This window comes from Balaenoptera physalus, assembly GCF_965194825.1.
Source record: "Balaenoptera physalus genome assembly, chromosome: 5".
In the NCBI taxonomy this organism is placed as follows: domain Eukaryota; kingdom Metazoa; phylum Chordata; class Mammalia; order Artiodactyla; family Balaenopteridae; genus Balaenoptera; species Balaenoptera physalus.
In genome coordinates, this window is record NC_138884.1 from 31989158 (window position 1) to 32006922 (window position 17765).

Sequence of the window (17765 nt, forward strand, 5' to 3'; positions counted from 1 at the left end):
GGTGGATTTCCAATAAGCTTATTTTTTTTTTAAACATCTTTATTGGGGTATAATTGCTTTACAATGTTGTTAGTTTCTACTGTATGACAAAGTGAATCAGCTATATGCATATATATATCCCCATATCCCCTCCCTATCCCATCCTTCTAGATGGACACAAAGCATCGAGCTGATCTCCCTGTGCTATGCAGCTGCTTCCTTCTAGCTATCTATTTTACATCTGGTAGTATGTATATGTCAATGCTACTCTTTCACGTCATCCCAGCTTACCCTTCCCTGGCCCAATGTCCTCAAGTCGATTCTCTACCTCTGTGTCTTTATTCCTGTCCTGCCCCTAGGTTCATCAGAACCTTTTTTTTTTTTTTTTAGATTCCATATATATGTGTTAGCATAGGGTATTTGTTTTTCTCCTTCTGACCTACTTCACTCTGTATGCCAGACTCTAGGTCCATCCACCTCACTACAAATAACTCAATTTCGTTTCTTTCTATGGCTGAGTAATATTCCATTATATATATGTGCCACATCTTCTTTATCCATTCATCTGTCAATGGACACTTAGGTTGCTTCCATGTCCTGACTATTGTAAATAGTGTTGCAATGAACATTGTGGTACATGAATCTTTTTGAATTATGGTTTTCTCAGGGTATCTGCCTAGTACTGGGATTACGGGGTCATATGGTAGTTCTATTTTTAGATTTTTAAGGATGCTCCATACTGTTCTCCATAGTGGCTGTATCAATTTACATTCCCACCAACAGGGCAAGAGGGTCCCCTTTTCTCCACACCCTCTCCAGCATTTATTGTTTATAGATTTCTTGATGATGGCCATTCTGACCTGTGTGAGGTGATACCTCACTTTAGTTTTGATTTGCATTTCTCTAATGATTAGTGATGTTGAGCATCCTTTCATGTGTTTGTTGTCAATCTGTATATCTTCTTTGCAGAAATGTCTATTTAGTTCTGCCCAGTTTTGGACTGGGTTGTTTGTTTTTCAGACATTGAGCTGCATGAGCTGCCTGTATATTTTGGAGATTAATCCTTTGTCAGTTGCTTCATTTGCAAATATTTTCTCCCATTCTGAGGGTTGTCTTTTCCTTTTGTTTATGTTTTCCTTTGCTGTGCAAAAGCTTTTAAGTTTCATTAGGCCCTATTTGTTTATCTTTGTTTTTATTTTCGTTTCTCTAGGAGGTGGGTCAAAAAGGATCTTGCTGTGATTTATGTCGTAGAGTGTTCTGCCTATGTTTTCCTCTAAAGGTTTTATAGTGTCTGGCCTTAAATTTAGGTCTTTAATCCATTTTGAGTTTATTTTTATGTATGGCTTTAGGAAGTGTTCTAATTTCATCCTTTTACATGTAGCTGTCCAGTTTTCCCAACAGCAGTTATTGAAGAGGCTGTCTCTTCTCCATTGTATATTCTTGCGTCCTTTATCAAAAATAAGGTGACCATATGTGCGTGGGTTTACCTCTGGGCTTTCTATCCTGTTCCATTGATCTATATTTCTGTTTTTGTGCCAGTACCATACTGTATTGATTACTGTAGATTTGTAGTATAGTCTGAAGTCAGGGAGCCTGATTCCTCCAGCTCCGTTTTTCTTTCTCAAGATTGCTTTGGCTATTCGGGGTCTTTTGTGTTTCCATACAAATTGTGAAATTTTTTCTTCTAGTTCTGTGAAAAATGCCATTGGTAGTTTCAGAGGGATTGCATTGAATCTGCAGATTCCTTTGGGTAGTAGAGTCATTTTCACAATGTTGATTCTTCCAATCCAAGAACATGGTATATCTCTCCATCTGTTGGTATCATCTTTAATTCCGTTCATCAGTGTAATAGTTTTCTGCATACAGGTCTTTTGTCTCCTTAGGTTGGTTTGTTCATAGGTATTTTATTCTTTTTGTTGCAATGGTAAATGGGAGTGTTTCACTAATTTCTCTTGCAGATTTTTCATCATTAGTGTATAGGAATGCAAGAGATTTCTGTGCATTAATTTTGTATCCTGCAACTTTACCAAATTCATTGATTAGCTCTAGTAGTTTTCTGGTAGCATCTTTAGGATTCTCTATGTATAGTATCATGTCATCTGCAAACAGTGACAGTTTTACTTCTTCTTTTCCAATATGGACTCCTTTTATTTCTTTTTCTTCTCTGATTGCTGTGGCTAAAACTTCCAAACTATGTTGAATAATAGTGGTGAGAGTGGGCAAACTTTTCTTGTTCCTGATTTTAGAGGAAATGGTTTTAGTTTTTCACTTTTGAGAATGAAGTTAGCTGTGGGTTTGTCATATATAGACTTTATTATGTTGAGGAAGGTTCCCTCTATGCCTACTTTCTGGAGAGTTTTTATCATAAATGGTGTTGAATTTTGTCAAAAGCCTTTTCTGTATCTATTGAGATGATCATATGGTTTTGTCCTTCAATTTGTTAATATGGTATATCACATTGATTGATTTGTGCGTATTGAAGAATCCTTGCATTCCTGGGATACACTCCACTTGATCATGGTGTTTGATCCTTTTAATGTGCTGTTGGATTCTGTTTGCTAGTATTTTGTTGAGGATTTTTGCATCTATGTTCATCAGTGATACTGGCCTGTAGTTTTCTTTTTCTGTGACCTCTTTGTCTGGTTTTGTTATCAGGGTGACGGTGGCCTCTTGGAATGAGTTTGGGAGTGTTCCTCCCTGTGCTATATTTTGGAAGAGTTTGAGAAGGATAGGTGTTAGCTCCTCTCTAAATGACTGATAGAATTTGCCTGTGAAGCCATCTGGTCCTGGGCTTTTGTTTGTTGGATTTTTAATCACAGTTTCAATTTCAGTGCTTGTGACTGGTCTGTTTATATTTTCTATTTCTTCCTGGTTCAGTCATGGAAGGTTGTACTTTTCTAAGAATTTGTGCATTTCTTCCAGGTTGTCCATTTTATTGGCATATAGTTGCTTGTAGTGATCTCTCATGATCCTTTGTATTTCTGTGGTGTCAGTTGTTACTTCTCCTTTTGCAGTTCTAGTTCTATTGATTTGAGTCTTCTCCCTTTTTTTCTTGATGAGTCTGGCTAATGGTTTATCAATTTTGTTTATCTTCTCAAAGAACCAGCTTTTAGTTTTATTGATCTTTGCTACTGTTTCTTTCATTTCTTTTTCATTTATTTCTGATTTGATCTTTATGATTTCCTTCTGCTAACTTTGGGCTCTTTTTTCTTCTTTTTCTAATTGCTTTAGGTGTAAGGTTAGGTTGTTTATTTGAAATTTTTCTTGTTTCTTGAGGTAGGAATGCATTGCTATAAACTTCCCTCTTAGAACTGCTTTTGCTGCATCCCATAGGTTTTGGGTCGTCGTGTTTTCATTGTCATTTGTTTCTAGGTATTCTTTGGTTTCCTCTTTGATTTCTTCAGTGATCTCTTGGTTATTTAGTAGCGTACTGTTTAGCCTGCATGAGTTTGTATTTTTTAGTTTTTTTTCCTGTAATTGATATCTAGTCTCATAGTGTTGTGGTCAGAAAACATACTTGATACGATTTCAATTTTCTTAAATTTACCAAGGCTTGATTTGTGATCCAAGATATGATCTATCCTGGAGAATGTTCCATGTGCGCTTGAGAAGAAAGTGTATTCTGTTGTTTTTGGATGGAATGTCCTATAAATATCAATTAAGTCCATCTTGTTTAATGTGTCATTTAAAGCTTGTGCTTCCTTATTTATTTTCATTTTGGATCCATTTGGTCCATTGGTGAAAGTGGGGGGTTAAAATCCCCTACTATGACTGTGTTACTGTCGATTTCCCCTTTTATGGCTGTTAGCATTTGCCTTATGTATTGAAGTGCTACTGTGTTGGGTGCATAAATATTTACAATTGTTATATCTTCTTCTTGGATTGATTCCTTGATCATTATGTAGTGTCCTTCTTTATCTCTTGTAATAGTCTTTATTTTGAAGTCTATTTTGTCTGATATGATAAATGCTACTCCAGCTTTCTTTTGATTTACATTTGCATGGAATATCTTTTTCCATCCCCTCACTTTCTGTCTGTATGTGTCCCTAGGTCTGAAGTGGGTCTCTTGTAGACAGCATATATACAGGTCTTTTTTTTGTATCCATTCAGCCAGTCTGTCTTTTGGTGGGACATTTAATCCATTTACATTTAAGGTAATTATCAATATGTATGCTCCTATTACCATTTTCTTAATTGTTTTGGGTTTGTTATTGTAGGTCTTTTCCTTCGCTTGTGTTTCCTCCCTAGAGAAGTTCCTTTAGCATTTGTTGTAAAGCTGGTTTGGTGGTGCTGAATTTTCTTAACTTTTGCTTGCCTGTAAAGGTTTTAATTTCTCCGTCGAATTGGAATGAGATCCTTGCTGGGTAGAGTAATCTTGGTTGTAGGTTTTTCCCTTTCATCACTTTAAATATGTCCTGCTACTCCCTTCTGGCTTGCAGAGTTTCTGCTGAAAGATCAGCTGTTAACCTTATGGTGATTCCGTTGTATGTTATTTGTTGCTTTTCCCTTGCTGCTTTCAGTAATTTTTCGTTGCATTTAATTTTTGATAGTTTGATTAATATGTGTCTCGGCGTGTTTCTCTTTGGGTTTATCCTGTATGAGACTCTCTGCGCTTCCTGGACTTGATTGACTATTTCCTTTCCCATGTTAGGGAAGTTTTCATCTATAATCTCTTCAAATATTTTCTCATACCCTTTCTTTTTCTCTTCTTCTTCTGGGACCCTTATAATTCGAATGCTGGTGCGTTTAATGTTGTCCCAGAGGTCTCTGAGACTGTCCTCAACTCTTTTCCTTCTTTTTTCTTTATTCTGCTCCCTGGCAGTTATTTCCACCATTTTATCTTCCAGCTCACTCATCCGTTCTTCTGCCTCAGTTATTCTGCTATTGATTCTTTCTACAGTATTTTTAATTTCAGTTATTGTGTTGTTCATCACTGTCTGGTTACTCTTTAGTTCTTCTAGATCCTTGTTAAATGTTTCTTGTATTTTCCCCATTCTGTTTCTGAGATTTTTGGATCATCTTTACTATCATTACTCTGAATTCTTTTTCAGGTAGGTTGCCTGTTTCATCTTCATTTATTTGGTCTTGTAGGTGCTCCTTCATCTGTAACATATTTTTTTGTCATTTCATTTTTTCTTTTTGATGGGTGGGGCTGTATTCCTGTCTTATTGGTTGTTTGGCCTGAGGCGTCCAGCACTGGAGTTTGCAGGCAGTTGGATAGAGCCAGGTCTGGGTGCTGAGATGAGGACCTCCGCAAGGCCCCACTCTGATTAATATTCCCTGAGGTCTGAGGTTCTCTGTTAGCCCAGCAGTTTGGACTCGGTGGTCCCACCACAGGAGCTCAGGCCTGACCTCCAACCTCGGAACCAAGATCTGCAAGCTGCGTGGCATGGCAAAAGAAAGAAAGAAAAAAAGGAGCAGTACAATATCAAAGAATAAAAGAGAAATAAAATTAGAAAGATAAAGAATATATTAGGAAGGTAAAAATATAATTGAAACAACTCGTTGCTGGGGGTTCCTCCCATCCCTTAGGTGTCCGTGGTCCCCCACCGGTGCCTGGTAGGTGCACTAGTTGTGCGGAGACGTGAATTCCTCGTCTTCCTAGTCTGTCATCTTGACTCCACCCTCCTCATTAAATCTTTTATCTACCAGTGCTGCAACTGAAAAGCAAAATAAATAGGTCTTGCTTCATAATTTTCCTTTCTACCTTTCTGTAACAAAGTGGTTAATGATTACTGACATGGTCAAAGTCATGAGGCAGCTTGCCATGAAAAATTTTCAAGGATTACAAATATTATACCTTAAATCACATATTATAAAGGCTAATTATACTAGATCAGCACTTATATGAGGACACTAAGACAAAAGTCTGTCACTATACCTTTAGCAATGTACCTACTTAGACAGCCTGCAGTGCCCACCATGTACACATATGCTAAATATGAACCACATGAGCAAATGAAAATATGGAGGACCTGGAAAAGATGTAAAGACATCTCCCTTCTAAATCCTTTTTCCATTCATGTATCTGTGGGATCACATTCCTTCATATTCTCATTCTTCAAGTGTAAAATGAATTATCTGTATTTTTCAAAACACATGCCTTAATTGACATACATGAACTTTGTTCAGCTATCAGAATTGCTTAGTACTGTTCTCTGATCAACAGCTCTACTTCTTCCATGGAGCCTTACCTGAATATTTCTCTCTTCCCTGTTAAATCTCTGAGCTCTTACGCCTTGTTTCCATGGTACCTGTCCCTCAGTTATATGCTTCCCTGTTAAAGCACACAGTTTCTACTTTCTTGCTTTTCATATATTTATGTGTACATGTCTCCCTTTTTAAAGTAGAAGCTCTTTTGGGATAGGTTTTTCACCTGAATAAAATCTGCCCTGCTTCCCCCAAGCACTTGTCATAATGGATGCACATAATCGATAGAACAATTCACTTCACAAGTAAATGAACATGGCCGTCTGTGCGTGCAGTAGAGATAGGTGTTAATATATATTTGCTCCAACATATAATAACATCAGAGATGAGGTTATAACTTGATAAAATGTTATAATGCAAGTAAAAAACCAAAACAATGTGTGTATGGATGGCATGACTATCTTGCTAGACGAGTGTTTCTACTTTGATTATTCAATATTTCAATGTATTTTCTATCCCCTGGGCTCCCCCCACCCTGTACCTGTAGATAACCGTATATGTCATTTATTTTCCTTTGCTCAATTTGGACTTTATAGAATTTAATATTCATAAAAATGAATAAGATATCCTCATAAATGTAAGCCAAGCTGGCATTGAATTCCAGACACTGACATTCTCTTTGCTATGCATCATGGATTATTCTCATTATAGGTCAATTTACAGGGTTCCCCCCCGCCCTTTACATCCTTCCAATAGTAATTATACTTTCTTCTCTCTAGTCTGGATCTACTATCCAACAGGTTGCTTAATCATTTCTATCTGAAGAAAACTGATAAGGTAACTAGACTCTAGTATCATTTGATATTCTATTCTCCAGTTTAATCACCCTGCTTAGTCCAATTCTTTGGCCACAATAGGGGATCATTATGTTGTTTTATTATAAATAAAGAGATAACTAATTAATCCAAAGTAATCCAAAGGGCTTAGAATATTGGAAGACACCCAGACAATGGTAGAAAAGCCTATTTCAATGGAGGGGGCATATTTAAATAAAAATTTTCCCTCCAGTAATGGACATTTTAGTGAAAGCTTTAAATAAAATGCATTATTTCATGCATTGTGGTGTGAAAGTCAAAAGCTCATGAAAGTAGAAAAGGTTGATAGTTTCAGATTACATTACTCTAAATAAAGAAGGAATTGTTGCTGACAGCACCTTAAATATACTGTATATTGACATGCTTTTGAAGGAATTATAGTTGTGTGGTACAAGTCAAAATCAAATTTAGTTCAATCAGCTGCAGCATATTTTTTAAAAATAGAAACATATTAGGACACAAATATATGAAAAGGTCCTTATCAACCTTGCTTTTTACATACCAAATTTTTTAATCCCTTCTTATTGGCAAGCAAAATTGTGTACATTGGTGAAATTGTGGGATTATGCATATATTCATAGAAAAAGTAATTTCACTCACACTCACAAATTCCTGTCCACTACCTCCTCAAAAGTTCACTGAGAATAAAAAGCAGGGAGGGACCTGCCCCTTTAGAATTCAGTACTAAATGTTTAAACCCATAAAAGGAAAAGTCACCAAGATTTATACATACGTAACAAAGGAAAAAAGAGAAAAAGAAATAACAGAATTAAGTCAAACACTCTGTAAACTGAATTCAGACTTTAGGGTTTTACAGGGCATTAATCTAATATATGCCAAATTAGATTTTCAAATTCCATAATATTTGATTTCTTTTCTAAAACTGCTTTACCCTCAGTCCCAGAAGTTTTTCTTTCAAAGATAAACTACAGTTCTATGTAAGATTTCCGTTCAACTAGGAGTGCTATTTGTTGTTTTTTAAGTATTTATGAATGATATTTATGATTTTACCCTCTCTAAACATTATTTTTGACTTTAATAAAGTTAAGACAGTTGTAAGAACTAAAAGATGGTTTAATGTGGATTAAATAATACTCATTTAAAAAGCAGGCCATCTGTACACTATTTGTCAACTAAAATAATGTCAGAAAAGTTTTCAGACATCTGGGAATTTCTTCCAACTTAACAACTAAGTTACAGCAACAACAAAGTCATCCAGGAATTTCAGGATAAGATAGAGCTGCTTTCAAAACACAATTCCCCAAATATACACAATTGATCACAGGTAACTTTTCTGCTTTTGCTGTGGGACCTTTAGCTTGAAAAAAAAACCCCATGACTATGTTTTAGTCTACATCAGGAAGAATTTGCACAGCAGCCTGGGATTTTTAGCAGTTGGACAGCTTGAGCTTTCCTTCACATCCTGCTTAATGGGGCTTTTCACTAATATCACTCCTGAACATCAAGTCTCAAAGTGAGACTGTAAAACAGAAGTCCTTCAATTTGGCCCATCCTTTTATGCTGATGTGGTGTTGAGACGTAAGTCTGTGGGTTGTTCAAGAACAAATAAAAGATTGCAGCAGGATACTCAAGGATGTAATCACTGTACAGTGAGTAGATCTGGGGTAGCATCAAGATAGAACAGCAGAAGAAACACCTTTAAGAATTCTCTGGAGTATGATTTAACAATACAAACCAGAGTAGAAACTAAAGCTGAAAGAAAAAAACTGGATAAAGCAGTAACAAAAGAAGTTGTTCATTTTGGGCAGAGGCTCTAGGGACCAGAGTTTAAGAGGTAGAGCTGTAAAGCACAGTGAGCTCTTCAGGCAGTGCAGATGTATATAATGCACAAGTGTTCAAAGTGTTAACAATAGAGCATTGGCATTTTCTGCAACATCATGTAATCAGAACACCCTGAGATTTCTGAAAATATGTGGAAATGTGTGGACATGTACAAATGCCTGAGAAAGAGTAGAACTCTTCTACTGGACCCTCTCAATCAATAAAGGAAAAAGATTCTGTACTGAAAAAAAAATAGATAAATCTCTTTACCTAAGTCAGTGTCCTACAATTTCATATTTATTTCAGCAATGAAATATCAAGGTAGAACGAGCTATGTGAAAACTGGTAACAGTTACATACACTTATACACACAAACAGTGAATGTGTGATATCCACTACAGCTTAAATATTTGGTTATCTTTCTAGTTTCAGTATAGTAAGAGAAGGAGTATCAAAAAGATTCTTCATCGTAAAAGAAGTCAAAGAAGACAGATGAAGATCAAGAAAATCAGAAACTCCGAAGGAGAATCTATACGAGATTATACTGTAACAACAGTGGAACATTTGTTTTAAGAAAAGTAGACAAGCCTTGGACCAGTGATCAGGAAGTCCTTTAATTTGATGTAATAAGAAACAGCTTTATGGACCACTGCATGCTGGACTTACTTTCCTTCAGAAACGAATCTCTGAGTGATGTCAAAAGACCAGAAGGATGAAATGTGGCCTTGGAAAGGCTGTTTAGAGATGGAAACAAAGACAAGTCCATCCTGAAGAAGAGAAAAGAAGGGAGAGAAAAAAACAGCAAGGTGGGAAAAGTGAAAGCTTACCTGTGAATACGTAACACAGACAGACTGCTAACTGGTAAGACTTGAACATTCCCAGGCTTTTTGTTCTACTCTGAGTCCTGGAAAATGGTTAATTTATTCTATAGCTATTTAGCACAGTATAGGTGCCAGGCACTATATAAACAGCAGGAATATTGGGATGAAAAGGGCAGACAAGGACCCTCCTCTCTCAGAGTTTACACTCTAGTGGGGATTGACATACAGCAGATAAATGAACAAGATAACTTTGATAATAATAACGGCTTTGAAGAAAATAAAACAGGTTGATGTGATAGAAAGTACCGGGGAAGCACTCAGGGAAGGTCAGTGAGGAGGTGCCATATGAGTTGACATCTGCATGACAAGACGGAGCCAATCCAGTGAAGACTGGAGGAAAGAATGTTCCAGACCGGCGTGGGGGGGGGGGGGCGGGCTAGTACAAAGGCCGTAAGGAAGAAATGGGCTTGGTGTGTTTGGGGAGAGAAACTTTGTGCTGCTGAGGTGTGCTGAGTATGGGGTGTGGTATAAGGTAGGGCCAAGGAGGAAGGCAGGGCTACGTAATAGGACCTTATTGGTTGGGATAAGGAGTCTAGATTTTATCCTAAGGGCAACAGAAGACACCAGAGATGTCTTAAAACCAGGGAAGAGCTGGGAGAGAGTATGGTGACACAACATGAGTTTTACATTCTGAAAAGATTACTTTAGCTGATATGTGAAATCAGAATTTTAGGGGGATCAGAGTGGAAGCAGGGGAACAAATTAGAGCATAATTGTAGCATAACAGGCAAGAGTTGATGGCATCTTGCATTTGGGTAGTGACAGTGAAGATGAAGAGAAGATGATGAAATCAGAATGTATTTTGAAGGTAGACCCAATAGGATTTGCTGATGACTTAGATATGGGGAGGGGGAAATGCTGAAAAGAGAGAAATCTAGGAAAACTCTTAAATCCAAGTAATGGGTAGAGCCATTAACTGAAATGAGAAAGATTAAGGGAGAAGCAGTTTAAGGATGTGTGTGTGGGGGGGTGTGATCAAGAATTCTATTTTGCATATGGTAAGCTTGAGATGCTTATTAGATATCCAAAATGAGACATCAAATAGGCATCTTGATGTATGAGTCTGGCATTTGGGGGAGAAGTTGGAGCTGAAGACATCAATTTGGTAGCAGATGCATTTTGATGTTCCATAAATCCATGAGATTGGATGATCTTTCCTAGGGAGTTACTGTAGACTAAGAAAAGACCAGGACTTGCCACCAAATCCTGACACAATCTAACATTTACAGAAGTTAAGCACAGCAGAGAACCCACATAGGAAACTGAAAAGGTGCAGTAGGAACCTCAAGAGAAGGAGGTAGCATGGAAATGAAGAAAGAGGAAAACATGTTTCAAGGAGAAAATGACTGACTGTGTCTAGTAGTGCCAAGTGTTTGGGTAAAACAAGGACAGAGAAGCCACCAGTGGCTTTGGCAAGATGGAGGTCACTGGTGACCTTGACAAGAGCAGAGTCAAGTTCTAAGTAGAGTGCTAGGGAGGCTTGATTAGAGTCAACTGAGGAGAGGCAGTGCTGTAAGGAGTAAAGATTGGGACAGCTATTTCAAATTTTGCTTGCTTGGAAGTTGAGCAGTGAAATGGGGCAGTGGCTGGAGGGAACTTGGAAGGTGTTATAAGAACACGCTCCAGTAGAGGCCCACACTCAATCCTATTTTGGTTTCTAAGCTCAGTATAAATATCTGGGATGGAAAGCAGGATCTTGAGTTATTTACTGAGTCACTGATACAATAAATACTTGTGAAACATCTAGATGCAAGATATTCAGTGTGGTAGGAGTCAGAATAGAACTAAGGACATGGGCTTGAAATCAAAACTACGATGATATACACATATGCATATAACTGGATCGCCTTGCTGTACACCTGAAACCAACACAACATTGTAAATCAACTCTGCTTCAATTTAAAAATCTTTTTAATTAAAAGAAAGGGATATGGTCTTGGAATTTCAGCACTTCAGCTCTTGCCAGGCAGCAGAACCCTAACCCTAGAATTTGGTTCCAAAAAAAGAAGGCTAGGCTTCAGGTCTCACTGAACTTACTGTACTTCACATCTGATGACAGATGAACGGACAGGCTGTCAACAAGAGCTCCTATTCGCCACACATACAACATTTATCAGTCTGACCTTGCAGATATATATTTTTTCTTTAGATTTTTCACCTGAATGTTTGTGCCTTTTGACCACCTTCGCCCAGTTACCGTGCCCCCCGACCCCACAGATATTAAAAGAAAAAGAAGAGGAAGAATATGAAGGAAATAGAAATGAACTAACATGTAATAAAGATTGAATAAAATGTATGTGGACATTTAGGGAATATATATTTACATATAAAAGTGTAAAGAAGGCTAGCAATAAGGAAAATACCCCAAAAAGAACAAAGGAAAAATGGAAGCCGTCAATGAAAGGGAAGAAACTGCAAACACTGAATGGCCTCAAGACTCAGAACAACTAAAATTTGCTTACTGAGTAAGGAGTCAGAGAGGAGAATCAGACAGTCATTCGGCCATGATCAATCAGTATTTTTCTTAGAGATCGTAAGCTGCTGTAGCAGCAGAGATAATAGTCTCCAGGTTGGAAAGACCTGCTCTGCTCTATCCAAGCCTCCTCACTGACACTGGCTGCTGGTCCCCAGTAAGCCTCTCCGGCAATCCTCTCGTCCTCTCTGTGCTCTACTCCCATCCTCCCCCCAAAACTGTGATCACCATCTGGCTTGGGTCATCTTCTGGATGATGATGGATGACTTAATTACAGAAATAAGGCAAGAATCAGCTACAAGGAGAGAAGCCAAATGTGAACAAAAGGGCAGGGACAGAGCCCTTTCCTATGGTCCCTTATTAATAAGCTTTGTGCTTCCCTATGCCCGGGAGGCTTGTGTGGATGCTTTTGGTGAGAGAAGGAAGAATGAAGTGAGGAAAGGCAATGCTTACTGCATGTCTCTTACATGCCAGCAACTCTGCTTAGGCTTTTCATAATTCCACATTTGTTCCTGACAACAATCCTGAGTTGCCTATGGATGAGGAAACTGTGAACCCAAAAAAAAAAAAAAAAAAAATGAGAATTTTGCCCACAATCAAACAGCTAGATAGAAGCAGAAATGGTGGGGTGTGAAACCAAGTCTGTCTGACTCTAAATACCATTATTTCCTCATTATAAAACACCAAGGAGTGGATTGCATATGTTTAAAATACATTAAACTAATGAGAAATTATGAACTTATATACCATCGTACATCAACTATATATCAATAAAAAATTAGAAACAAAAAATACAAAGCAAATAAATAGAAAGAAATTATGTGAAAATAATAAGTAAAAAATGTATAAATGTAATAAATTTGTGATTTGGGGTACTCTGAATCAGTATTTTTTGTTGAGATTGCAAAGGTCAACTAAGCTCAAAACTAGATCAATAGAAACTTTATGAAACATTTTTAGAAACCAGGTTAAAGGGTTACATAGCATGCAGACCTGTTTAGAATGAAATAAAAATTTACATCTACACAACCACCACAAAAGAGGTATGAACAGGCATACACACTTGAGCACACACACACACACACCACACACACACACACACACACAGAATCATTATCTTCAGAACCAACTGAGTGTAAGTTGCAGACGTGATACACCATTAACACTTCAGAGCATATTTCCGAAAAGACAAGGACACTCCCATATACAACCACAGTAAAACCTGCTAAATCAGGAAATTATCTTGATAATGATGCCACCATCTACCATCAATCCAGTCCCACCAAACTTCACCCAACTGTCCCAATCTAGAGTCATATTTTGCACTTAGTTGTCATGTCTCTTTATCTAGAACAATTCCTTAATCTTTCCATGCTTTTTATAACCTTGGTATTTTTGAAGAGTACAGGCCAGTTATTTCGCAGTCAGAGAGGAGTTTGTCTGTATCATTTTCATCTTTAAATTCAGGTGATGCATTTTGACAGGAATGCCTCAGAAGTGATGCTATACTCTTCTTAATGTACCACATTCGGCGACAATGATGTCCATTTGCCCCACTACCGGGGATGTTCACTTTGCCCATTTGGTCTAAAGGTGGTATCTTCTAGGTTTCTCCTCAGTGAAGTTACTGTTTCCCCCTTTTTAATTAAAATACTTTGAGAATACTACCACCCTGTTCCTTCATTAACTTTCAAGAGCTAGTTTTAACCTCCATGGATGAGTCATGCCTGAATCAATTATGCGTATTACTTCTACAGTAGTTGCCAAAGGGTGATTTCCTAACTCCATCATTCTTTCTATGCTTATAGCCTGGAATTCTCCCCATTGATTTGTTTATTCAGTTATTTATTTATATTAGTATGGACTCCTGGGTTCCTGTTTTATTCAGTGGAGTATAATCTTTTACAATCATTATTTATTTTGATGCTCAAGTAATTCCAGATTTGACCAGTGCATGTCCTTTCAAGTTGGCTCCTGTATAACTTCTGACATGGCCTCATCATTTTTTTTAAGTGTTTTTAATTGAAATATAGTTGATGTACAATATTACATAAGTTACAGGTGTACCATATAGTGATTCACAATTTTTAAAGGTTATAATCTATTAATAGTTACTACAAAATACTGGCTATATTCCGTGTGTTGTACATCCTTGTAGCTTATTTTATACATAGTAGTTTGTACCTCTTAATCCTCTATCCCTACCTTGCTCCTCCCCCATCCCCTCTCCCCACTGGAACCACTAGTTTGCTCTCTAGGTCTGTGAGTCTGTTTCTTTTTTGTTATATTCACTAGTTTGTTTTCTTTTTTAAATTCCACATATAAGTGAGATCACACATTCTTAGCACTAATTACCCTCAATTTAGTCATATCCCCATACCTCCTACGTACAATGGGTATCCTGGCCCTCTCAGCCCCCGCGGCCTCTTCAGTCTTACCTCCACCCAAAACCCAGTCCCAGTCGCCTCCTCAGCTTGACCACTGACCAGCCCTCTTGGTCCTGACTGCCTTCTCAGCCCTGGACCTGAAGGTACCCCAACCCCAGCTGCCTTGAGGAGGGAAGGAAACCCAAATTATTTTTTAAAGAAATGATGAGGAAAGGAAGAGAAATAGGAGGAGGATAGGAAGAAGAGCTCAGCCTCACTCTTGAATGATTATTTGTCAATAATCTTGTGGGGGAGGGAGGTAGGGGTAGAGGATTAAGAGGTACACAGCACTTGAAGATACTTCCCACAGCACTTGAAGATATTCCATTTTATTTTGTCCTCTCTTACTACTTTTGAGAAGTCAGCTGCCAGACTAGTTGTTCTTGTTGCTTTAGAAAGTTGTCTCTTCTCTCTGGTTGTTTTGAAGATTTTCTCCTTGAGCACTGTGTGCAGTGGTTAAGAGCACAAACTTGGGAGCCAGATTATCTGGGTTCAAATCCCGGTTTGGCCACATAGTAGCTGAATGGCTTTAAGAAAATTCAGTAACTTCTTTGTGCCTTATTTTCCTCTTCAATAAAATAGGAAAAATTGTGAGTTACTATCCATAAATAAGTGAGTTAATATGTATATAAAGCACTTAGATGATTACCCAGCACAAAGCGACCACTATATAAGTGTTTGCTAGTACTTTTAGTAGTAGTTGCAGTCGTAGTAGTCTGTGTTGTATTGAACTTTTATTCTGACTCATTTATACTCATCCTACTTGGGACTTGGTGAACTTCTTCAATCTAGGGATTCATATCTTCTAATTCTAAAAAATTCTCTCTTTTTGGAACTCCTGTCTGAAATTAGTTTTTAGATTAATTTCTAGGCTTGGAGTTTCTGGGCCCATAAAAATAGTATAAATTCATACTCCACAACCACCTGTAGAACAGGCTTTGAGTTTCCATTGTTCACAGGAGATTCCTTTTCTTCCATTCAAACTCCCAGCCTAGGACAACACTATCACTTATCTTGGCCAATGAGTAGGTTTTTTTCCAGTACCCCTTTGACTGAGGGGGCAACTTTTAGGTTCCCAAGTTTCTTCAGTGGTCTCAGTTCCCATTAACTGCCTTGAATATGCCCAAGCTACATTTCATGTGGGTGCATGTATACTTCTCACCTAAATATGAAGGTATGTAACATTCTTGTACGTACAACTTGGGCATTGATGATTGTCTCTTTTTTTTTTAAGATTTCTTTTTGATGTGGACCATTTTTTTTTTAAGACTTTATTGAATTTGTTACAATATTGCTTCTGTTTTATGTTTTGGTTTTTTCGCCATGAGGCATGTGGGATCTTAGCTCCCCAACTGGGGATCGAACCCGCACCCCCTGCACTGGAAGGCAAATTCTTAATCAATGGACCGTCAGGGAAGTCCTGACGATTGTCTTTTTGATATAAATTCCTAGCATTGGAACTGACCCACCAAGAGCAGGCTGAACTACATAGTGGTTATCACTGTGGAATCTGGAGTTAGAAAGATATAAGTTCAAATCTAGACTTCATCACTTAATAGCTATATCACTCTGGGGGAAGGGGGAACTCAAACTCTTTAAGTTCTGGTTTCCTCATTTATAATATAGGAGTAATAATAATTATTGTGAGGAAAAATATAATACATGCTAAATGTTTAGCACAGCTCCAAGTTCAAGGTAGCTTTGATAGATGCTATTATTATTGCTGTTATTATTTTAAGTGTTTTCAATTTTGCTTCACACTGTGAAACTACCATCTAGAAAGATTGTATATACGTACACACCTACCACCAGTGTGTATTTCTAAGTCTTTCCATTCTTACCAATAATAGGTCTTGTCAATCTTGTTCGACTCTGCCAATTTTATAGACGGAAAATATTTTTTATTTGCATTGGTCTGACTGGCAGTGCAGTTGTTCATCTTTTCATAGGTTTATTGCTCATCCATAGTTGTTCCTCTGTGAATGGCCAGTTAAAGATCTTTGCTCATTTTCCTCCTGGGATATGTATTTGTTTCTTCTTTATCTATAAGAATTGTTTATATATTAAAGATAAAAACATCCTTGTGTATATTTTGCCCCTTTGTTATGGTGAACTTCGGATACTGAAAGCACTTTCTTTACAGAGGATGAATTGGTTACATATCACTGTCAGAATAAACTGAAGATGCAGTCTTCACTGATGTACGTTGCAGTGGTTTGGGCTATACCAATCTCATTTGCCAATTGCATATGAAAAGAACATAGGACCACATCTTTCTTTCTAGGTCAGATTTGACCTCATCTTGCCTAATCAGCACAAAATTCTGTTTCTAGAGGATGTCCCAGAGAACATGATTAAAAAAAAAACAAAACAGGAGGCCTTGTTTAGCATAATAACATTTACAATTACTTAGGATATGTTCAGAGTTTACAGGAAGATTTGCTACATCTTAATTTCTCTTTGGTGTGAAAATAAATTCACCCAAAGCTTTTAAAAATTACTTTTCTGTCCCTTTTAAGTAGCTCCACTTCTTATATTTCAAGAGAGTTTCAAGAATGTCCTTCCATCTTTCTGTTTCCAGATCTAGCATCTTGGTCCATGTTCACCCTACCCATGCCATTCATGATTTGATAGATTTCTACTTTCCAGGCCAAAGAGTCCTAATCTTTCACTTTGTCTTCATATGTCAATTCCTCTTCCCCCTCTCCTACTCCTCTGATCATTTTATAATGAATTGGTAACCACAATAATGAAATTTACAGGGAAAACTAAATTTTGAGATGCTGCCATAAATAATGGAGTCAGAGAAATGATGAAAAGGGCTTTAAGGAGGTTTGAGATATGGTTAGAATATTACAGATAGAAAATCAATTTGCAAAATGCTGTCGGCTTCGTCCACAGGGGGGAAATTATTTAAACACACATGCATCTAATGGGTAGGAGTAACTTTGAAGGCAACGAAGAACAAAGAATTGTTTTATAATAGAGAAAAATAGTTCTTTTTTATATCTATCTATCTATCTTTCTATCTAGCTACCTACCTATCTATCATCTACCACTATTTTGCTATGATTAAAAGTCTAAGTAGGTAAATATCCAGATACCTTGGGTATTCAAATTCCTGAAGCACTAGTAAATAATTAAGCATTTGACTATTATAACTAATTTACCCTTAACTCTACATAATCTTGAAGGTAAA

The 17765-nt window shown here is 37.4% G+C and overlaps 1 protein-coding gene across 4 annotated transcripts in view; it reads right to left on the reverse strand.

Annotated features, from left to right (window-relative positions):
• Positions 1 to 17765, reverse strand: part of SLC10A7 (solute carrier family 10 member 7) — a 251927-nt gene that overhangs the window by 131720 nt on the left and 102442 nt on the right. The window lies entirely within an intron of this gene.